Source organism: Brachyhypopomus gauderio, unplaced genomic scaffold (assembly GCF_052324685.1).
Source record: "Brachyhypopomus gauderio isolate BG-103 unplaced genomic scaffold, BGAUD_0.2 sc136, whole genome shotgun sequence".
Classification (NCBI taxonomy): domain Eukaryota; kingdom Metazoa; phylum Chordata; class Actinopteri; order Gymnotiformes; family Hypopomidae; genus Brachyhypopomus; species Brachyhypopomus gauderio.
Genome location: NW_027506957.1, coordinates 418,030 through 440,812, shown reverse-complemented (window position 1 = coordinate 440,812; position 22,783 = coordinate 418,030). Strand labels below are relative to the sequence as shown.

At 45.9% G+C, this 22,783-nt stretch overlaps 8 non-coding genes and 3 pseudogenes across 8 annotated transcripts; all 11 read right to left on the bottom strand.

The window, feature by feature from the left end:
* Window positions 1-110: 110 nt before the first annotated feature.
* Window positions 111-290, bottom strand: LOC143499886 (U2 spliceosomal RNA; annotated as a pseudogene).
* Window positions 291-6,134: 5,844 nt separating this feature from the next.
* LOC143500147 (U5 spliceosomal RNA) lies at window positions 6,135-6,253 on the bottom strand. The gene has a single exon (XR_013126676.1). It is a non-coding gene; the product is annotated as a U5 spliceosomal RNA (small nuclear RNA).
* Window positions 6,254-6,879: 626 nt separating this feature from the next.
* On the bottom strand, window positions 6,880-7,070 carry LOC143499792 (U2 spliceosomal RNA). The gene has a single exon (XR_013126397.1). It is a non-coding gene; the product is annotated as a U2 spliceosomal RNA (small nuclear RNA).
* A 150-nt stretch (window positions 7,071-7,220) lies between these two features.
* Window positions 7,221-7,339, bottom strand: LOC143500145 (U5 spliceosomal RNA). The gene has a single exon (XR_013126674.1). It is a non-coding gene; the product is annotated as a U5 spliceosomal RNA (small nuclear RNA).
* Window positions 7,340-7,963: 624 nt separating this feature from the next.
* Window positions 7,964-8,154, bottom strand: LOC143499791 (U2 spliceosomal RNA). The gene has a single exon (XR_013126396.1). It is a non-coding gene; the product is annotated as a U2 spliceosomal RNA (small nuclear RNA).
* Window positions 8,155-8,304: 150 nt separating this feature from the next.
* LOC143500144 (U5 spliceosomal RNA) lies at window positions 8,305-8,423 on the bottom strand. The gene has a single exon (XR_013126673.1). It is a non-coding gene; the product is annotated as a U5 spliceosomal RNA (small nuclear RNA).
* Window positions 8,424-9,034: 611 nt separating this feature from the next.
* LOC143499897 (U2 spliceosomal RNA) lies at window positions 9,035-9,238 on the bottom strand (annotated as a pseudogene).
* Window positions 9,239-15,087: 5,849 nt separating this feature from the next.
* On the bottom strand, window positions 15,088-15,206 carry LOC143500143 (U5 spliceosomal RNA). Its single transcript, XR_013126672.1, has one exon. It is a non-coding gene; the product is annotated as a U5 spliceosomal RNA (small nuclear RNA).
* Window positions 15,207-15,831: 625 nt separating this feature from the next.
* On the bottom strand, window positions 15,832-16,011 carry LOC143499885 (U2 spliceosomal RNA; annotated as a pseudogene).
* A 5,844-nt stretch (window positions 16,012-21,855) lies between these two features.
* LOC143500142 (U5 spliceosomal RNA) lies at window positions 21,856-21,974 on the bottom strand. Its single transcript, XR_013126671.1, has one exon. It is a non-coding gene; the product is annotated as a U5 spliceosomal RNA (small nuclear RNA).
* Window positions 21,975-22,600: 626 nt separating this feature from the next.
* Window positions 22,601-22,783, bottom strand: LOC143499828 (U2 spliceosomal RNA). The gene has a single exon (XR_013126431.1). It is a non-coding gene; the product is annotated as a U2 spliceosomal RNA (small nuclear RNA).

Here is a 22,783-nt window from a genome sequence, read left to right as displayed (position 1 = left end):
CACACACACACACACACACACCAAATAAATAAATACATTCATTCATTCATTAAAATAAAACAGGCTGATCATACCAAACAGCAACAAACTCTTTTTTTCACACAAGCTTAGGAAGGTGCACCGTTCCTGGAGGTACTGCAATACCAGGTCGATGCGTGGGGCGAACGGGGCAAGCCCCTGTTTCGCCTCCCTGTTCTAAAAATCCATTTAATATGAAGTCCTCGTATAGAGGACGTATCAGATATTAAACTGATAAGAACAGATTTTTTTTTTTTTTTTTCACAATGTTTATTGAGTCTTTACACCAATAAATACAACGTCACTTTTATGTTAAAGAAGCAGCATACACATTAGATAAAAAGATGGTTAAAAGACACAATGGTCATGCATTTTAAAACCATTTTTACAATCTTTTCTCTTTTAAAAGCCACATCCTTGCATCTGTTAAAATAGTACATAAAAGGTTTTATTATAGAAGCATTTTAAAAGCCCTTAAAGTCCAAAACAGTTTAATATCATAAAACCTTTTCAATGTCAAATTCACTACTTTGTGTATTGTCCTTTTCAGATGTATTGCAAACCCTGCTCCCCCCCGTCCAAGACCACAAGGAGAGAGGAAGGCAGAGATGAACCCAGCCGGGAGGCCGAGGTGCGTGCATCCGCAGCTCCTCCCGCCCTCCGTCGAGGTCCCTTCCTGTGCGTCTCCAGAGGAAGTCCTCCCCTGAGCCCGCTGTCTCCTTTCAGGCATCCCTGTCCCCTCAGGAAACGTCGGCGGGAGCCCCGGTCGGTGGTGGCAGGGACCCCCCTGCGTGTGACCTCGGCCCCCTCCTCCAAATGGCGACGCCCGGCGCCACCTGCAGCGTTGTTGTTACCATCTTTTTCATAGCGTGGAGGGGCACCGTGACGCGCTTCCCCACCAGCAGGTTGCGGGAGGTCCACAGTGCGGCCGTCACGCTTGTAAGGGTGAGCCAGAGTGCCTTGAATTCTTTTGATGGTAACTTTTCTACACCCTGGCCCACCCCGTTCACCGCTAACCGGTAACTTTGCGGGTGGACCTCCCCTGCTGGCAGGCTTGGGCATTCCAGGGGGCCGATCGCGGCCCACAGGTCCCTGGCCACGCTGCACTCCCAAAGGACGTGCCGCACGGTCTCAGGCTGGCCGCAGCCTGGCCGTGGGCACACTGCCGTTGCCCCCATGCCCCGGGAGTGCATCACCGCCCGGACCGGGAGGACTTCATGGGCCACCATCCAGGTAAGGTCCTTCTGTTTGTTCCGGAGGGCCGGGTGGGCCGCGTTCGCCCACACTCTCCGAGCCTCCGCCGTCGTCATCCCCACCACTCTGCTCACCTCCTCACGATCCTGAACAAGGGAGACCAGGGTTTTAGCATTTGTCATTTCTTGAACAGTGCATTTTTCCAACTCATACTTTTTTAAAAATTTCTTAATAAAAAGGTATTCGTGTGGCAGTTTAAAAGATACTGGCGTTCTTAAATCTGGTTTTAAAATGCCTATGGTTTGCAGATAGGACCCCATCCAGAACCGAGCCATAATGGCTGTCTTGGTCCTGGATGGGGATGTTGCGTACTCTATATGTGCTGCTGTAAATTTGCTGCCTAAAAACAGGTGGGGGTCTGGGAGCCCCTTCCCTCCATTTTCCGGTCTCTTCTTTACTGTCTCTCTTCTCAGGCGCTCCCACTTGGACCCCCACAGGAAGTAGAAGATCGCCCGATCCAAACCTAAAAGAAAGCTCCTTGGAGGACTAAAAACAGAGCACAGCAATAAAAGCAAAGGTAAAATCACCGCTTTTATCACTAAAATTTTCCCTTCTAAAGTCAATTGTCGTAGTCCCCACAGTCCAAGTCTCTGTCTAACTTTCCCTAAGGTTGTTGTCCAATTTCCGCTCCCTCCTCCTGCCCGGTCAAATTTCACCCCTAAAATCCTGATGTTTGTTTCTTTAAAATTTACCCCTAAAACAGTTGGTACGTTCGTCCATGGTCCAAAGAGCTGTGCCTCAGTCTTGTTTCGGTTCAGTTTGGCTCCAGAGGCCCTCCCAAACCATTCTGTTACCTCTAGGGTCCTCTGGGCCGACACCATGTCTGTGCATAAAACTGTCACGTCGTCCATGTATAATGAACATTTCACCGTCAGTCCCCCTGGCAGAGTCAGTCCATTGATCCATTGGTCCCTTCTCAAGATTTGCGCCAGTGGTTCCATGCATGTGACGAACAAGAGCGGGGATAAGGGACAACCCTGCCGTACTCCTGAGCGAATAGTGATCGCCTTGGAGAGGTGCCCATTTACCAAAATTCTGCTATTGATGTCGTTGTACAACAGGCCCACCCATGCTATAAACCTCCCGGGGAACCCCATCTTTTGCAGTACCTGAAACAGGTACTGGTGTGAGACCCGATCAAAAGCTTTTTCGAAATCTAAATTTAATGCTAATAACCGAATGTTTCTGTCTCTCACATAACAGATGGAGTCACGGATCAGGATCAAGTTGTCCGTGATCCTCCGCCCCGGCACTGCGCAAGCTTGATCTGGGTGAATCACGTCTTCTAAAACCAATGACATTCGTCTTGCTAAAATTCTGCTAAAAAGCTTACAATCGACGTTTAAAAGTGTGATAGGTCTCCAATTGCTGATCTCTGATTTTTCCCCTTTTTTGTGCAGCAGAGTCACTATCCCTGACCTAAAACTGTCAGGTAAAACGTCACAAGTCTGGAAGTCTGTAAAAATACATAAAAGGTCCCCTACTAAAATGTCCCAAAAGGTTTTGTAAAACTCCACGGGGAGCCCATCCTCTCCCGGGGACTTCCCTGTTTTAAAACCTTTTAAAACATTTTGTAGTTCCTCTGTCGTAAAATCTGTAGTTAAAAGTTCATCATCTTTAATTTTATTTTCCAATAAATTGGTCACTTCTTCCATTGTTGTTTTGTGTGTTTTCTTTTCACCATATAAATCTTCATAAAACCTTTCTACCACCCCCATGATCCCATGATTTGTATTCATTATTTTGTCTCCATCTTGTAATTTAGTAACCCCTCCTCCCCGCGCCACTGTTTTCTTGAAAAAATATCTTGTGCATTTTTCCCCTTCTTCTAGTTCCTGTTCTTTACAAGTCATTATATGTCTTTTGCTTACCTCCTCCATTAAAAGTCTAATTTCTTCTCTTACCTGTTTTATTTCCTCATTAAAATCAAACCCTTGGTTCACCAGATTGAAATACCTCTGTAACCTTCTTTGCAGCCCCATCATGCGCCTTTTCTGTTTTTTCTTTTTAAAAGTTCCCACCCTTTTAAAAAACGTCTTGGTCCTTCCCTTTACCATCTCCCACCACTGTGCACGTGAATCGTACAGGTCTTGGAGGGACTGCCAAAGTCTGTACTGCTCCCTGTATTCGTCTCTCACCCCTTCATCCTGCAGCAGGGAGCAGTTCAGCTTCCACAGCCCTCCCCCTATCGTCACATCTGTGGGGAAAGAAAGGGTGCAAGACAGTAAGGCGTGGTCTGAGAAAAACATGGGGATCAATCTAGCATCTGATGGTGGGCAGTCACGTGTGAAGATGTAGTCAATTCTAGAGGCCCGGGAACCATCACCACTCGACCAGGTGAAGCCCTCCTCCCGTGGATGCATGGTCCTGTAACAGTCCACTAAATTAAAATCAGTTATCAAATTTGCCAATCTTCCCGATGTTTTGTCTAGTTTAAAACTCTCTCCCACATTTCTCCTATCTTTTTTACTTAAAACACAATTAAAATCCCCACCCACTACTATCGGATCCCTCCCCAGCATGTGGGGCTGCAAATCCTCCAGCAAACCATATCTTTCCTCTTTCTCATTAAAACCATACACATTTAAGACTTTAAAATCCCTCCCTAAAAAATGCAAATTAGCTAAAATGGCCCGCCCATCACTCACCACAGTGCAGTCCTTCACCACAAGTCTAGGGTTATTTATTAGGATAGCAACACCATCTGACTTGTTGTAGTGCGACCCACTCCAGAGAGAGGGACCCGCAGCCCAGCGCTGCTCCCAGTCTCTGTATGATCTCAGGAAGGGGATTGCACATTCTTGTAATAAAATGATATCGGCTGTCACTGTTCCTAAAAAAGTCAGAATGCTCTGTGCTCTCAAAGGTGCTCTCACACTCCTCACATTAATGGTGGCGATCGTGAGAGACATGAGCACGTTTAAAAGGAGGTAAAACCACAACATTCTTGGTTGACCTAAAAGCAACTGGAACTAGAAACCTTTCAACACAATAAAATCCATTAAAACTAGTCTAAATCCATTCCTAAAACCATTTCCATTTTCCTCCTGCCAGGGTGAAAGAAGTCTAAAACTGGGATATCTTCTGTCCCTGATCGATCAGGAGTCGACGCTCTTCCTCTTGGTGGTAAGTGTAAAAACGATACCTCGTTCGGTGAACCACCCGGCCAGCAGGGGTCAGACCTCTCTGAAGGAGGGGTATCCTTATCTGCTGTAGCCCGCTGTTTCTTTTCATCCATCATTAAGGGGGACTCTGCCGGTCTCTTCCCCACTTGTGCGCTTGGGAGTGAGGTATCTAACTGTTTTTTCCCCCATTGTTCCACCAAGGGGGATTCTGCAGGCCTCTTGGATGCTTGTGCTCCTGGGAGAGAGTCTTCAGAGCTGCTCTCTAACCCTGGTATACTCACCTCTGACATTGTCTCAATAGAGGACCGCCCTTCTTCACTCCCTGTAGCCCCTCCCACCCCCTTTGCTCCTTGTTCCTCCCCTCCTGTTTCAGCCTCTTCCGGTTGCTCCACCCGTGAGCCCCTCCCTTCTTCCCCCTTGCCTGCCCCGCCCCCCTGATGTGTCTCGTTTCCCGCCAAAACCTCTGGCTCCGCCCCTTCTTCTCCGTCTCCCTTCTCTTGTTCTTCACCATGCTTCTTTTCGGCCATTTTTGTTACCCCTTCCCATGCTGCCTTGAGTTTGTTTGCGAAAGAATATGGACAATCTCTAAAGAGATGGTTTTTTCCCCCGCAAAGGTTACACAACCTACCATTCGGACATTCCTGAAAAGTGTGTCCAATTTCTCTACACTTACTGCACACAATTTGGGTACAAGCTTCGGCATAATGGTCCATTCCCCCACATTTACGGCACACTTTTGGCATGCCTTGATAATGTATGTACCCCCTATTTTCCCCCAACACAATTACCTGTGGCAGATGTTTCAACCCTAGGTACCCAGTCTCGTCCTCCCATTGTTTAATGGGTATTCTCCATGAACAGTTCCAAATATTATCTTCGTCCACGACTTTCACAGGTGGACCTACAACTTGACAAAACCGTCTTAGCCATGCACATATATCTTCTGAACATACTGTCTCATTGAACATCTTCACAATCACAGTTTTTCTGGCATGATCTGTTAATTTTTCAACCTTAAACATATCAAACTTTCCTTGTACTTCCTTAAACCTTTCCCAAAAAGTATTCAAATACACTGCATTCCTAAAACTGACATCAAACCCTTTGTTTTGGGGCAAAGTTATGAGGCAGTTTAAAGCTTCTGGGTGAAATTGTAAGGTTGTCTGGATTAGATTTCTAGAGAAATCTAACCTAGACATGTGAAACAGCTTTCCATTTACATCTTCTTCAAACAGGAACCTCACACTGTGGTGCCTCCTCATGCCTGCTCGTGGAGCAGACATGGTGGGAGGCACCACACCCCTTAAACCTTTCTAAAGGAGACTAAAATACCAGTAAAACAGTTAACCAGGGAATACTAAAACCAATTTAAACCACAATAAAACTCCTAATATAACAATCAAAAATAATAATAATAATAATACCAACACTTACCTTACTAACCACAATCCTTTTCTTTGTTCCTCACCACATGCAAAATATATCTCCAGAGTCAAACGGCTGAAGCCACAAGGCTACAGTCAAGAAGGCTCCGGAGTCGATCCCAGTCCCGACCTTCTGATCTTAGCCAAAAGGCCGAGAAGCGATAACCTGAAATGGGCGCTGGACCGGGCACCGGCCTCGCAGGCAGGGAGGCCTCCTCCGTGGCATACCCGCCCTTCCCCCCTCTTCCAGACACCCACCGAGCCACTCCCACCCCTCCCTAAGTTTATACTTTCTCGTTATACGGATTGTTGCGGCCCCGCCCGGAGGCAGAGCGCTCCAAAAAATCACTTTGACTCTTTGACGTTCCCCTCCACGGAAATCTTTAGTAAAAGGCGAAAGATTTGTGCGTGAATGAAGAGAAACCCGAGCTATAGCCGTGTACGCTCAGGCGTCCCGCCACGCCAACAAAGAGCCTAGCTCGTTTGTTCGCGGGTAACAAGGGAGGAGCCTGCGAGGCTGTGGCTTGCTTGTTTGCAAACAACAGGGCTGGCAGGCAATAATAGATAGAGAGAGAGAGAGAGAGAGAGAGAGAGAGAGAGAGAAAACAGGAACAATTTCAAAAAAAAAAAAAAAAAAAAAAAAAAAAAAGAACAAAAACGGAGGGAAAACTGCAAACAGCCGAAAGGGGAGTGGCCTCCGCTCTCACTGCATTTGTGACCAGCTGACAATTGCAGGCAGACAGACAGAGACCACTCACCCCTTCATTCTTGCCTATTTAAGGAGTGGAGTGAGCTGCTTTGTTTTATTTATTTATTCATTTTGGCTGCTCCCTCACATGGACAGACAGACAGACAAATCAATAAATATATATACATATTATATATATATATATATATATATATATATATATATATATATATATATATATATATATATATACACACACACACACACACACACACACACACCAAATAAATAAATACATTCATTCATTCATTAAAATAAAACAGGCTGATCATACCAAACAGCAACAAACTCTTTTTTTCACACAAGCTTAGGAAGGTGCACCGTTCCTGGAGGTACTGCAATACCAGGTCGATGCGTGGGGCGAACGGGGCAAGCCCCTGTTTCGCCTCCCTGTTCTAAAAATCCATTTAATATGAAGTCCTCGTATAGAGGACGTATCAGATATTAAACTGATAAGAACAGATACTACACTTGATCTTAGCCAAAAGGCCGAGAAGCGATAACCTGAAATGGGCGCTGGACCGGGCACCGGCCTCGCAGGCAGGGAGGCCTCCTCCGTGGCATACCCGCCCTTCCCCCCTCTTCCAGACACCCACCGAGCCACTCCCACCCCTCCCTAAGTTTATACTTTCTCGTTATACGGATTGTTGCGGCCCCGCCCGGAGGCAGAGCGCTCCAAAAAATCACTTTGACTCTTTGACGTTCCCCTCCACGGAAATCTTTAGTAAAAGGCGAAAGATTTGTGCGTGAATGAAGAGAAACCCGAGCTATAGCCGTGTACGCTCAGGCGTCCCGCCACGCCAACAAAGAGCCTAGCTCGTTTGTTCGCGGTAACAAGGGAGGAGCCTGCGAGGCTGTGGCTTGCTTGTTTGCAAACAACAGGGCTGGCAGGCAATAATAGATAGAGAGAGAGAGAGAGAGAGAGAGAGAGAGAGAGAGAAAACAGGAACAATTTCAAAAAAAAAAAAAAAAAAAAAAAAAAAAAAAGAACAAAAACGGAGGGAAAACTGCAAACAGCCGAAAGGGGAGTGGCCTCCGCTCTCACTGCATTTGTGACCAGCTGACAATTGCAGGCAGACAGACAGAGACCACTCACCCCTTCATTCTTGCCTATTTAAGGAGTGGAGTGAGCTGCTTTGTTTTATTTATTTATTCATTTTGGCTGCTCCCTCACATGGACAGACAGACAGACAAATCAATAAATATATATACATATTATATATATATATATATATATATATATATATATATATATATATATATATATATATATATACACACACACACACACACACACACACACACCAAATAAATAAATACATTCATTCATTCATTAAAATAAAACAGGCTGATCATACCAAACAGCAACAAACTCTTTTTTTCACACAAGCTTAGGAAGGTGCACCGTTCCTGGAGGTACTGCAATACCAGGTCGATGCGTGGGGCGAACGGGGCAAGCCCCTGTTTCGCCTCCCTGTTCTAAAAATCCATTTAATATGAAGTCCTCGTATAGAGGACGTATCAGATATTAAACTGATAAGAACAGATACTACACTTGATCTTAGCCAAAAGGCCGAGAAGCGATAACCTGAAATGGGCGCTGGACCGGGCACCGGCCTCGCAGGCAGGGAGGCCTCCTCCGTGGCATACCCGCCCTTCCCCCCTCTTCCAGACACCCACCGAGCCACTCCCACCCCTCCCTAAGTTTATACTTTCTCGTTATACGGATTGTTGCGGCCCCGCCCGGAGGCAGAGCGCTCCAAAAAATCACTTTGACTCTTTGACGTTCCCCTCCACGGAAATCTTTAGTAAAAGGCGAAAGATTTGTGCGTGAATGAAGAGAAACCCGAGCTATAGCCGTGTACGCTCAGGCGTCCCGCCACGCCAACAAAGAGCCTAGCTCGTTTGTTCGCGGTAACAAGGGAGGAGCCTGCGAGGCTGTGGCTTGCTTGTTTGCAAACAACAGGGCTGGCAGGCAATAATAGATAGAGAGAGAGAGAGAGAGAGAGAGAGAGAGAGAGAGAAAACAGGAACAATTTCAAAAAAAAAAAAAAAAAAAAAAAAAAAAAAGAACAAAAACGGAGGGAAAACTGCAAACAGCCGAAAGGGGAGTGGCCTCCGCTCTCACTGCATTTGTGACCAGCTGACAATTGCAGGCAGACAGACAGAGACCACTCACCCCTTCATTCTTGCCTATTTAAGGAGTGGAGTGAGCTGCTTTGTTTTATTTATTTATTCATTTTGGCTGCTCCCTCACATGGACAGACAGACAGACAAATCAATAAATATATATACATATTATATATATATATATATATATATATATATATATATATATATATATATACACACACACACACACACACACACACACACCAAATAAATAAATACATTCATTCATTCATTAAAATAAAACAGGCTGATCATACCAAACAGCAACAAACTCTTTTTTTCACACAAGCTTAGGAAGGTGCACCGTTCCTGGAGGTACTGCAATACCAGGTCGATGCGTGGGGCGAACGGGGCAAGCCCCTGTTTCGCCTCCCTGTTCTAAAAATCCATTTAATATGAAGTCCTCGTATAGAGGACGTATCAGATATTAAACTGATAAGAACAGATTTTTTTTTTTTTTTTTTTTTTTTTTTTTTTTTTTTTTTTTTTGACAATGTTTATTGAGTCTTTACACCAATAAATACAACGTCACTTTTATGTTAAAAAAGCAGCATACACATTAGATAAAAAGATGGTTAAAGGACACAATAGTCATGCATTTTAAAACCATTTTTACAATCTTTTCTCTTTTAAAAGCCACATCCTTGCATCTGTTAAAATAGTACATAAAAGGTTTTATTATAGAAGCATTTTAAAAAGCCCTTAAAGTCCAAAACAGTTTAATATCATAAAACCTTTTCAATGTCAAATTCACTACTTTGTGTATTGTCCTTTTCAGATGTATTGCAAACCCTGCTCCCCCCCGTCCAAGACCACAAGGAGAGAGGAAGGCAGAGATGAACCCAGCCGGGAGGCCGAGGTGCGTGCATCCGCAGCTCCTCCCGCCCTCCGTCGAGGCCCCTTCCTGTGCGTCTCCAGAGGAAGTCCTCCCCTGTGCCCGCTGTCTCCTTTCAGGCATCCGTGTCCCCTCAGGAAACGTCGGCGGGAGCCCCGGTCAGTGGTGGCAGGGACCTCCCTGCGTGTGACCTCGGCCCCCTCCTCCAAATGGCGACGCCCGGCGCCACCTGCAGCGTTGTAGTTACCATCCTTGTCATCGCGTGGAGGGGCACCGTGACGCGCTTCCCCACCAGCAGGTTGCGGGAGGTCCACAGTGCGGCCGTCACGCTTGTAAGGGTGAGCCAGAGTGCCTCGAATTCTTTGGATGGTAACTTTTCTACACCCTGGCCCACCCCGTTCACCGCTAACCGGTAACTTTGCGGGTGGACCTCCCCTGCTGGCAGGCTTGGGCATTCCAGGGGGCCGATCGCGGCCCACAGGTCCCTGGCCACGCTGCACTCCCAAAGGACGTGCCGCACGGTCTCAGGCTGGCCGCAGCCTGGCCGTGGGCACACTGCCGTTGCCCCCATGCCCCGGGAGTGCATCACCGCCCGGACCGGGAGGACTTCATGGGCCACCATCCAGGTAAGGTCCTTCTGTTTGTTCCGGAGGGCCGGGTGGGCCGCGTTCGCCCACACTCTCCGAGCCTCTGCCGTCGTCATCCCCACCACTCTGCTCACCTCCTCGCGGTCCTGAACAAGGGAGACCAGAGTTTTGGCATTAGTGAGTTCTTGTACTGTACATTTTTCCAGATCATACTTTTTTAAAAATTTCTTAATAAAAAGGTATTCGTGTGGCAGTTTAAAAGATACTGGTGTTCTCAAATCTGGTTTTAAAATGCCTATTGTTTGCAGATAAGACCCCATCCAGAACCGGGCCATAATGGCTGTCTTGGTCCTGGATGGTGATGTTGCGTATGCTATATGTCCTGCAACAAACTTGCTGCCTAAAAACAGGTGGGGGTCTGGGAGCCCTTTCCCTCCGTTTTCAGGCCTCTTCTTCACTGTTTCTCTCCTCAGGCGCTCCCACTTGGACCCCCACAGGAAGTAAAAGATCGCTCGATCCAAACCTAAAAGAAAGCTCCTTGGAGGACTAAAAACAGAACACAGTAATAAAAGCAAAGGTAAAATCACTGCTTTTATTACTAAAATTTTCCCTTCCAAAGTCAACTGTCGTAGTCCCCATAGTCCAAGTCTCTGTCTAACTTTCCCTAAGGTTGTTGTCCAATTTCCACTCCCTCCTCCTGCCCGGTCAAATTTCACCCCTAAAATCCTAATATTTGTTTCTTTAAAATTTACCCCTAAAACAGTTGGTGCGTTCGTCCATGGTCCAAAGAGCTGTGCCTCAGTCTTGTTTCGGTTCAGTTTGGCTCCAGAGGCCCTCCCAAACCATTCTGTTACCTCTAGGGTCCTCTGGGCCGACACCATGTCTGTGCATAAAACTGTCACGTCATCCATGTATAATGAACATTTCACCGTCAGTCCCCCTGGTAGAGTCAGTCCATTGATCCATTGGTCCCTTCTCAAGATTTGCGCCAGTGGTTCCATGCATGTGACGAACAAGAGCGGGGATAAGGGACAACCCTGCCGTACTCCTGAGCGAATAGTGATCGCCTTGGAGAGGTGCCCATTTACCAAAATTCTGCTATTGATGTCGTTGTACAACAGGCCCACCCATGCTATAAACCTCCCCGGGAACCCCATCTTTTGCAGTACCTGAAACAGGTACTGGTGTGAGACCCGATCAAAAGCTTTTTCGAAATCTAAATTTAATGCTAATAACCGAATGTTTCTGTCTCTCACATAACAGATGGAGTCACGGATCAGGATCAAGTTGTCCGTGATCCTCCGCCCCGGCACTGCGCAAGCTTGATCTGGGTGAATCACGTCTTCTAAAACCAATGACATTCGTCTTGCTAAAATTCTGCTAAAAAGCTTACAATCTACGTTTAAAAGTGTGATAGGTCTCCAATTGCTGATCTCTGATTTTTCCCCTTTTTTGTGCAGCAGAGTCACTATCCCTGACCTAAAACTGTCAGGTAAAAAGTCACAAGTCTGGAAGTCTGTAAAAATACATAAAAGGTCCCCTACTAAAATGTCCCAAAAGGTTTTGTAAAATTCCACGGGGAGCCCATCCTCTCCCGGGGACTTCCCTGTTTTAAAACCTTTTAAAACATTTTGTAGTTCCTCTGTTGTAAAATCTGTAGTTAAAAGTTCATCATCTTTAATTTTATTTTCCAATAAATTGGTCACTTCTTCCATTGTTGTTTTATGTGTTTTCTTTGCACCATATAAGTTTTCATAAAACCTTTCCACCGCCCCCATAATCCCATGATTTGTATTCATTATCTTGTCTCCATCTTGTAATTTAGTAACCCCTCCTCCCCGCGCCACTGTTTTCTTGAAAAAATATCTTGTGCATTTTTCCCCTTCTTCTAGTTCCTGTTCTTTACAAGTCATTATATGTCTTTTGCTTACCTCCTCCATTAAAAGTCTCATTTCTTCTCTCACCTGTTTTATTTCCTCATTAAAATCAAACCCTTGGTTTACCAGATTAAAATACCTCTGTAACCTTCTTTGCAGCCCCATCATGCGCCTTTTCTGTTTTTTCTTTTTAAAAGTTCCCACCCTTTTAAAAAACGTCTTGGTCCTTCCCTTTACCATCTCCCACCACTGTGCACGTGAATCGTACAGGTCTTGGAGGGACTGCCAAAGTCTGTACTGCTCCCTGTATTCGTCTCTCACCCCTTCATCCTGCAGCAGGGAGCAGTTCAGCTTCCACAGCCCTCCCCCTATCGTCACATCTGTGGGGAAAGAAAGGGTGCAAGACAGTAAGGCGTGGTCTGAGAAAAACATGGGGATCAATCTAGCATCTGATGGTGGGCAGTCACGTGTGAAGATGTAGTCAATTCTGGAGGCCCGGGAACCATCACCACTCGACCAGGTGAAGCCCTCCTCCCGTGGATGCATGGTCCTGTAACAGTCCACTAAATTAAAATCAGTTATCAGATTTGCCAATCTTCCCGATGTTTTGTCTAGTTTAAAACTCTCTCCCACATTTCTCCTATCTTTTTTACTTAAAACACAATTAAAATCCCCACCCACTACTATCGGATCCCTCCCCAGCATGTGGGGCTGCAAATCCTCCAGCAAACCATATCTTTCCTCTTTCTCATTAAAACCATATACATTTAAGACTTTAAAATCCCTCCCTAAAAAATGCAAATTAGCTAAAATGGCCCGCCCATCACTCACCACAGTGCAGTCCTTCACCACAAGTCTAGGGTTATTTATTAAAATAGCAACACCATCTGACTTGTTGTAGTGCGACCCACTCCAGAGAGAGGGACCCGCAGCCCAGTGCTGCTCCCAGTCTCTGTATGATCTCAGGAAGGGGATTGCACATTCTTGTAATAAAATGATATCGGCTGTCACTGTTCCTAAAAAAGTCAGAATGCTCTGTGCTCTCAAAGGTGCTCTCACACTCCTCACATTAATGGTGGCGATCGTGAGAGACATGAGCACGTTTAAAAGGAGGTAAAACCACAACATTCTTGGTTGACCTAAAAGCAACTGGAACTAGAAACCTTTCAACACAATAAAATCCATTTAAAACTAGTCTAAATCCATTCCTAAAACCATTTCCATTTTCCTCCTGCCAGGGTGGAAGAAGTCTAAAACTGGGATATCTTCTGTCCCTGATCGATCAGGAGTCGACGCTCTTCCTCTTGGTGGTAAGTGTAAAAACGATACCTCGTTCGGTGAACCACCCGGCCAGCAGGGGTCAGACCTCTCTGAAGGAGGGGTATCCTTATCTGCTGTAGCCCGCTGTTTCTTTTCATCCATCATTAAGGGGGACTCTGCCGGTCTCTTCCCCACTTGTGCGCTTGGGAGTGAGGTATCTAACTGTTTTTTCCCCCATTGTTCCACCAAGGGGGATTCTGCAGGCCTCTTGGATGCTTGTGCTCCTGGGAGAGAGTCTTCAGAGCTGCTCTCTAACCCTGGTATACTCACCTCTGACATTGTCTCAAAGGAGGACCGCCCTTCTTCACTCCCTGTAGCCCCTCCCACCCCCTTTGCTCCTTGTTCCTCCCCTCCTGTTTCAACCTCTTCCGGTTGCTCCACCCGTGAGCCCCTCCCTTCTTCCCCCTTGCCTGCCCCGCCCCCCTGATGTGTCTCGTTTCCCGCCAAAACCTCTGGCTCCGCCCCTTCTTCTCCGTCTCCCTTCTCTTGTTCTTCACCATGCTTCTTTTCGGCCATTTTTGTCACCCCTTCCCATGCTGCCTTGAGTTTGTTTGCGAAAGAATATGGACAATCTCTAAAGAGATGGTTTTTTCCCCCGCAAAGGTTACACAACCTACCATTTGGGCATTCCTGAAAAGTGTGTCCAATTTCTCTACACTTACTGCACACAATTTGGGTACAAGCTTCGGCATAATGGTCCATTCCCCCACATTTACGGCACACTTTAGGCATGCCTTGATAATGTATGTACCCCCTATTTTCCCCCAACACAATTACCTGTGGCAGATGTTTCAACCCTAGGTACCCAGTCTCGTCCTCCCATTGTTTAATGGGTATTCTCCATGAACAGTTCCAAATATTATCTTCGTCCACGACTTTCACAGGTGGACCTACAACTTGACAAAACCGTCTTAGCCATGCACATATATCTTCTGAACATACTGTCTCATTGAACATCTTCACAATCACAGTTTTTCTGGCATGATCTGTTAATTTTTCAACCTTAAACATATCAAACTTTCCTTGTACTTCCTTAAACCTTTCCCAAAAAGTATTCAAATACACTGCATTTCTAAAACTGACATCAAACCCTTTGTTTTGGGGCAAAGTTATGAGGCAGTTTAAAGCTTCTGGGTGAAATTGTAAGGTTGTCTGGATTAGATTTCTAGAGAAATCTAACCTAGACATGTGAAACAGCTTTCCATTTACATCTTCTTCAAACAGGAACCTCACACTGTGGTGCCTCCTCATGCCTGCTCGTGGAGCAGACATGGTGGGAGGCACCACACCCCTTAAACCTTTCTAAAGGAGACTAAAATACCAGTAAAACAGTTAACCAGGGAATACTAAAACCAATTTAAACCACAATAAAACTCCTAATATAACAATCAAAAATTAATAATAATAATAATACCAACACTTACCTTACTAACCACAATCCTTTTCTTTGTTCCTCACCACATGCAAAATATATCTCCAGAGTCAAACGGCTGAAGCCACAAGGCTACAGTCAAGAAGGCTCCGGAGTCGATCCCAGTCCCGACCTTCTGATCTTAGCCAAAAGGCCGAGAAGCGATAACCTGAAATGGGCGCTGGACCGGGCACCGGCCTCGCAGGCAGGGAGGCCTCCTCCGTGGCATACCCGCCCTTCCCCCCTCTTCCAGACACCCACCGAGCCACTCCCACCCCTCCCTAAGTTTATACTTTCTCGTTATACGGATTGTTGCGGCCCCGCCCGGAGGCAGAGCGCTCCAAAAAATCACTTTGACTCTTTGACGTTCCCCTCCACGGAAATCTTTAGTAAAAGGCGAAAGATTTGTGCGTGAATGAAGAGAAACCCGAGCTATAGCCGTGTACGCTCAGGCGTCCCGCCACGCCAACAAAGAGCCTAGCTCGTTTGTTCGCGGTAACAAGGGAGGAGCCTGCGAGGCTGTGGCTTGCTTGTTTGCAAACAACAGGGCTGGCAGGCAATAATAGATAGAGAGAGAGAGAGAGAGAGAGAGAGAGAGAGAGAGAAAACAGGAACAATTTCAAAAAAAAAAAAAAAAAAAAAAAAAAAAAAGAACAAAAACGGAGGGAAAACTGCAAACAGCCGAAAGGGGAGTGGCCTCCGCTCTCACTGCATTTGTGACCAGCTGACAATTGCAGGCAGACAGACAGAGACCACTCACCCCTTCATTCTTGCCTATTTAAGGAGTGGAGTGAGCTGCTTTGTTTTATTTATTTATTCATTTTGGCTGCTCCCTCACATGGACAGACAGACAGACAAATCAATAAATATATATACATATTATATATATATATATATATATATATATATATATATATATATATATATATATATATATATACACACACACACACACACACACACACACACACCAAATAAATAAATACATTCATTCATTCATTAAAATAAAACAGGCTGATCATACCAAACAGCAACAAACTCTTTTTTTCACACAAGCTTAGGAAGGTGCACCGTTCCTGGAGGTACTGCAATACCAGGTCGATGCGTGGGGCGAACGGGGCAAGCCCCTGTTTCGCCTCCCTGTTCTAAAAATCCATTTAATATGAAGTCCTCGTATAGAGGACGTATCAGATATTAAACTGATAAGAACAGATTTTTTTTTTTTTTTTTCACAATGTTTATTGAGTCTTTACACCAATAAATACAACGTCACTTTTATGTTAAAGAAGCAGCATACACATTAGATAAAAAGATGGTTAAAAGACACAATGGTCATGCATTTTAAAACCATTTTTACAATCTTTTCTCTTTTAAAAGCCACATCCTTGCATCTGTTAAAATAGTACATAAAAGGTTTTATTATAGAAGCATTTTAAAAGCCCTTAAAGTCCAAAACAGTTTAATATCATAAAACCTTTTCAATGTCAAATTCACTACTTTGTGTATTGTCCTTTTCAGATGTATTGCAAACCCTGCTCCCCCCCGTCCAAGACCACAAGGAGAGAGGAAGGCAGAGATGAACCCAGCCGGGAGGCCGAGGTGCGTGCATCCGCAGCTCCTCCCGCCCTCCGTCGAGGTCCCTTCCTGTGCGTCTCCAGAGGAAGTCCTCCCCTGAGCCCGCTGTCTCCTTTCAGGCATCCCTGTCCCCTCAGGAAACGTCGGCGGGAGCCCCGGTCGGTGGTGGCAGGGACCCCCCTGCGTGTGACCTCGGCCCCCTCCTCCAAATGGCGACGCCCGGCGCCACCTGCAGCGTTGTTGTTACCATCTTTTTCATAGCGTGGAGGGGCACCGTGACGCGCTTCCCCACCAGCAGGTTGCGGGAGGTCCACAGTGCGGCCGTCACGCTTGTAAGGGTGAGCCAGAGTGCCTTGAATTCTTTTGATGGTAACTTTTCTACACCCTGGCCCACCCCGTTCACCGCTAACCGGTAACTTTGCGGGTGGACCTCCCCTGCTGGCAGGCTTGGGCATTCCAGGGGGCCGATCGCGGCCCACAGGTCCCTGGCCACGCTGCACTCCCAAAGGACGTGCCGCACGGTCTCAGGCTGGCCGCAGCCTGGCCGTGGGCACACTGCCGTTGCCCCCATGCCCCGGGAGTGCATCACCGCCCGGACCGGGAGGACTTCATGGGCCACCATCCAGGTAAGGTCCTTCTGTTTGTTCCGGAGGGCCGGGTGGGCCGCGTTCGCCCACACTCTCCGAGCCTCCGCCGTCGTCATCCCCACCACTCTGCTCACCTCCTCACGATCCTGAACAAGGGAGACCAGGGTTTTAGCATTTGTCATTTCTTGAACAGTGCATTTTTCCAACTCATACTTTTTTAAAAATTTCTTAATAAAAAGGTATTCGTGTGGCAGTTTAAAAGATACTGGCGTTCTTAAATCTGGTTTTAAAATGCCTATGGTTTGCAGATAGGACCCCATCCAGAACCGAGCCATAATGGCTGTCTTGGTCCTGGATGGGGATGTTGCGTACTCTATATGTGCTGCTGTAAATTTGCTGCCTAAAAACAGGTGGGGGTCTGGGAGCCCCTTCCCTCCATTTTCCGGTCTCTTCTTTACTGTCTCTCTTCTCAGGCGCTCCCACTTGGACCCCCACAGGAAGTAGAAGATCGCCCGATCCAAACCTAAAAGAAAGCTCCTTGGAGGACTAAAAACAGAGCACAGCAATAAAAGCAAAGGTAAAATCACCGCTTTTATCACTAAAATTTTCCCTTCTAAAGTCAATTGTCGTAGTCCCCACAGTCCAAGTCTCTGTCTAACTTTCCCTAAGGTTGTTGTCCAATTTCCGCTCCCTCCTCCTGCCCGGTCAAATTTCACCCCTAAAATCCTGATGTTTGTTTCTTTAAAATTTACCCCTAAAACAGTTGGTACGTTCGTCCATGGTCCAAAGAGCTGTGCCTCAGTCTTGTTTCGGTTCAGTTTGGCTCCAGAGGCCCTCCCAAACCATTCTGTTACCTCTAGGGTCCTCTGGGCCGACACCATGTCTGTGCATAAAACTGTCACGTCGTCCATGTATAATGAACATTTCACCGTCAGTCCCCCTGGCAGAGTCAGTCCATTGATCCATTGGTCCCTTCTCAAGATTTGCGCCAGTGGTTCCATGCATGTGACGAACAAGAGCGGGGATAAGGGACAACCCTGCCGTACTCCTGAGCGAATAGTGATCGCCTTGGAGAGGTGCCCATTTACCAAAATTCTGCTATTGATGTCGTTGTACAACAGGCCCACCCATGCTATAAACCTCCCGGGGAACCCCATCTTTTGCAGTACCTGAAACAGGTACTGGTGTGAGACCCGATCAAAAGCTTTTTCGAAATCTAAATTTAATGCTAATAACCGAATGTTTCTGTCTCTCACATAACAGATGGAGTCACGGATCAGGATCAAGTTGTCCGTGATCCTCCGCCCCGGCACTGCGCAAGCTTGATCTGGGTGAATCACGTCTTCTAAAACCAATGACATTCGTCTTGCTAAAATTCTGCTAAAAAGCTTACAATCGACGTTTAAAAGTGTGATAGGTCTCCAATTGCTGATCTCTGATTTTTCCCCTTTTTTGTGCAGCAGAGTCACTATCCCTGACCTAAAACTGTCAGGTAAAACGTCACAAGTCTGGAAGTCTGTAAAAATACATAAAAGGTCCCCTACTAAAATGTCCCAAAAGGTTTTGTAAAACTCCACGGGGAGCCCATCCTCTCCCGGGGACTTCCCTGTTTTAAAACCTTTTAAAACATTTTGTAGTTCCTCTGTCGTAAAATCTGTAGTTAAAAGTTCATCATCTTTAATTTTATTTTCCAATAAATTGGTCACTTCTTCCATTGTTGTTTTGTGTGTTTTCTTTTCACCATATAAATCTTCATAAAACCTTTCTACCACCCCCATGATCCCATGATTTGTATTCATTATTTTGTCTCCATCTTGTAATTTAGTAACCCCTCCTCCCCGCGCCACTGTTTTCTTGAAAAAATATCTTGTGCATTTTTCCCCTTCTTCTAGTTCCTGTTCTTTACAAGTCATTATATGTCTTTTGCTTACCTCCTCCATTAAAAGTCTAATTTCTTCTCTTACCTGTTTTATTTCCTCATTAAAATCAAACCCTTGGTTCACCAGATTGAAATACCTCTGTAACCTTCTTTGCAGCCCCATCATGCGCCTTTTCTGTTTTTTCTTTTTAAAAGTTCCCACCCTTTTAAAAAACGTCTTGGTCCTTCCCTTTACCATCTCCCACCACTGTGCACGTGAATCGTACAGGTCTTGGAGGGACTGCCAAAGTCTGTACTGCTCCCTGTATTCGTCTCTCACCCCTTCATCCTGCAGCAGGGAGCAGTTCAGCTTCCACAGCCCTCCCCCTATCGTCACATCTGTGGGGAAAGAAAGGGTGCAAGACAGTAAGGCGTGGTCTGAGAAAAACATGGGGATCAATCTAGCATCTGATGGTGGGCAGTCACGTGTGAAGATGTAGTCAATTCTAGAGGCCCGGGAACCATCACCACTCGACCAGGTGAAGCCCTCCTCCCGTGGATGCATGGTCCTGTAACAGTCCACTAAATTAAAATCAGTTATCAAATTTGCCAATCTTCCCGATGTTTTGTCTAGTTTAAAACTCTCTCCCACATTTCTCCTATCTTTTTTACTTAAAACACAATTAAAATCCCCACCCACTACTATCGGATCCCTCCCCAGCATGTGGGGCTGCAAATCCTCCAGCAAACCATATCTTTCCTCTTTCTCATTAAAACCATACACATTTAAGACTTTAAAATCCCTCCCTAAAAAATGCAAATTAGCTAAAATGGCCCGCCCATCACTCACCACAGTGCAGTCCTTCACCACAAGTCTAGGGTTATTTATTAGGATAGCAACACCATCTGACTTGTTGTAGTGCGACCCACTCCAGAGAGAGGGACCCGCAGCCCAGCGCTGCTCCCAGTCTCTGTATGATCTCAGGAAGGGGATTGCACATTCTTGTAATAAAATGATATCGGCTGTCACTGTTCCTAAAAAAGTCAGAATGCTCTGTGCTCTCAAAGGTGCTCTCACACTCCTCACATTAATGGTGGCGATCGTGAGAGACATGAGCACGTTTAAAAGGAGGTAAAACCACAACATTCTTGGTTGACCTAAAAGCAACTGGAACTAGAAACCTTTCAACACAATAAAATCCATTAAAACTAGTCTAAATCCATTCCTAAAACCATTTCCATTTTCCTCCTGCCAGGGTGAAAGAAGTCTAAAACTGGGATATCTTCTGTCCCTGATCGATCAGGAGTCGACGCTCTTCCTCTTGGTGGTAAGTGTAAAAACGATACCTCGTTCGGTGAACCACCCGGCCAGCAGGGGTCAGACCTCTCTGAAGGAGGGGTATCCTTATCTGCTGTAGCCCGCTGTTTCTTTTCATCCATCATTAAGGGGGACTCTGCCGGTCTCTTCCCCACTTGTGCGCTTGGGAGTGAGGTATCTAACTGTTTTTTCCCCCATTGTTCCACCAAGGGGGATTCTGCAGGCCTCTTGGATGCTTGTGCTCCTGGGAGAGAGTCTTCAGAGCTGCTCTCTAACCCTGGTATACTCACCTCTGACATTGTCTCAATAGAGGACCGCCCTTCTTCACTCCCTGTAGCCCCTCCCACCCCCTTTGCTCCTTGTTCCTCCCCTCCTGTTTCAGCCTCTTCCGGTTGCTCCACCCGTGAGCCCCTCCCTTCTTCCCCCTTGCCTGCCCCGCCCCCCTGATGTGTCTCGTTTCCCGCCAAAACCTCTGGCTCCGCCCCTTCTTCTCCGTCTCCCTTCTCTTGTTCTTCACCATGCTTCTTTTCGGCCATTTTTGTTACCCCTTCCCATGCTGCCTTGAGTTTGTTTGCGAAAGAATATGGACAATCTCTAAAGAGATGGTTTTTTCCCCCGCAAAGGTTACACAACCTACCATTCGGACATTCCTGAAAAGTGTGTCCAATTTCTCTACACTTACTGCACACAATTTGGGTACAAGCTTCGGCATAATGGTCCATTCCCCCACATTTACGGCACACTTTTGGCATGCCTTGATAATGTATGTACCCCCTATTTTCCCCCAACACAATTACCTGTGGCAGATGTTTCAACCCTAGGTACCCAGTCTCGTCCTCCCATTGTTTAATGGGTATTCTCCATGAACAGTTCCAAATATTATCTTCGTCCACGACTTTCACAGGTGGACCTACAACTTGACAAAACCGTCTTAGCCATGCACATATATCTTCTGAACATACTGTCTCATTGAACATCTTCACAATCACAGTTTTTCTGGCATGATCTGTTAATTTTTCAACCTTAAACATATCAAACTTTCCTTGTACTTCCTTAAACCTTTCCCAAAAAGTATTCAAATACACTGCATTCCTAAAACTGACATCAAACCCTTTGTTTTGGGGCAAAGTTATGAGGCAGTTTAAAGCTTCTGGGTGAAATTGTAAGGTTGTCTGGATTAGATTTCTAGAGAAATCTAACCTAGACATGTGAAACAGCTTTCCATTTACATCTTCTTCAAACAGGAACCTCACACTGTGGTGCCTCCTCATGCCTGCTCGTGGAGCAGACATGGTGGGAGGCACCACACCCCTTAAACCTTTCTAAAGGAGACTAAAATACCAGTAAAACAGTTAACCAGGGAATACTAAAACCAATTTAAACCACAATAAAACTCCTAATATAACAATCAAAAATAATAATAATAATAATACCAACACTTACCTTACTAACCACAATCCTTTTCTTTGTTCCTCACCACATGCAAAATATATCTCCAGAGTCAAACGGCTGAAGCCACAAGGCTACAGTCAAGAAGGCTCCGGAGTCGATCCCAGTCCCGACCTTCTGATCTTAGCCAAAAGGCCGAGAAGCGATAACCTGAAATGGGCGCTGGACCGGGCACCGGCCTCGCAGGCAGGGAGGCCTCCTCCGTGGCATACCCGCCCTTCCCCCCTCTTCCAGACACCCACCGAGCCACTCCCACCCCTCCCTAAGTTTATACTTTCTCGTTATACGGATTGTTGCGGCCCCGCCCGGAGGCAGAGCGCTCCAAAAAATCACTTTGACTCTTTGACGTTCCCCTCCACGGAAATCTTTAGTAAAAGGCGAAAGATTTGTGCGTGAATGAAGAGAAACCCGAGCTATAGCCGTGTACGCTCAGGCGTCCCGCCACGCCAACAAAGAGCCTAGCTCGTTTGTTCGCGGGTAACAAGGGAGGAGCCTGCGAGGCTGTGGCTTGCTTGTTTGCAAACAACAGGGCTGGCAGGCAATAATAGATAGAGAGAGAGAGAGAGAGAGAGAGAGAGAGAGAGAGAAAACAGGAACAATTTCAAAAAAAAAAAAAAAAAAAAAAAAAAAAAAGAACAAAAACGGAGGGAAAACTGCAAACAGCCGAAAGGGGAGTGGCCTCCGCTCTCACTGCATTTGTGACCAGCTGACAATTGCAGGCAGACAGACAGAGACCACTCACCCCTTCATTCTTGCCTATTTAAGGAGTGGAGTGAGCTGCTTTGTTTTATTTATTTATTCATTTTGGCTGCTCCCTCACATGGACAGACAGACAGACAAATCAATAAATATATATACATATTATATATATATATATATATATATATATATATATATATATATATATATATATATATATATATACACACACACACACACACACACACACACACCAAATAAATAAATACATTCATTCATTCATTAAAATAAAACAGGCTGATCATACCAAACAGCAACAAACTCTTTTTTTCACACAAGCTTAGGAAGGTGCACCGTTCCTGGAGGTACTGCAATACCAGGTCGATGCGTGGGGCGAACGGGGCAAGCCCCTGTTTCGCCTCCCTGTTCTAAAAATCCATTTAATATGAAGTCCTCGTATAGAGGACGTATCAGATATTAAACTGATAAGAACAGATACTACACTTGATCTTAGCCAAAAGGCCGA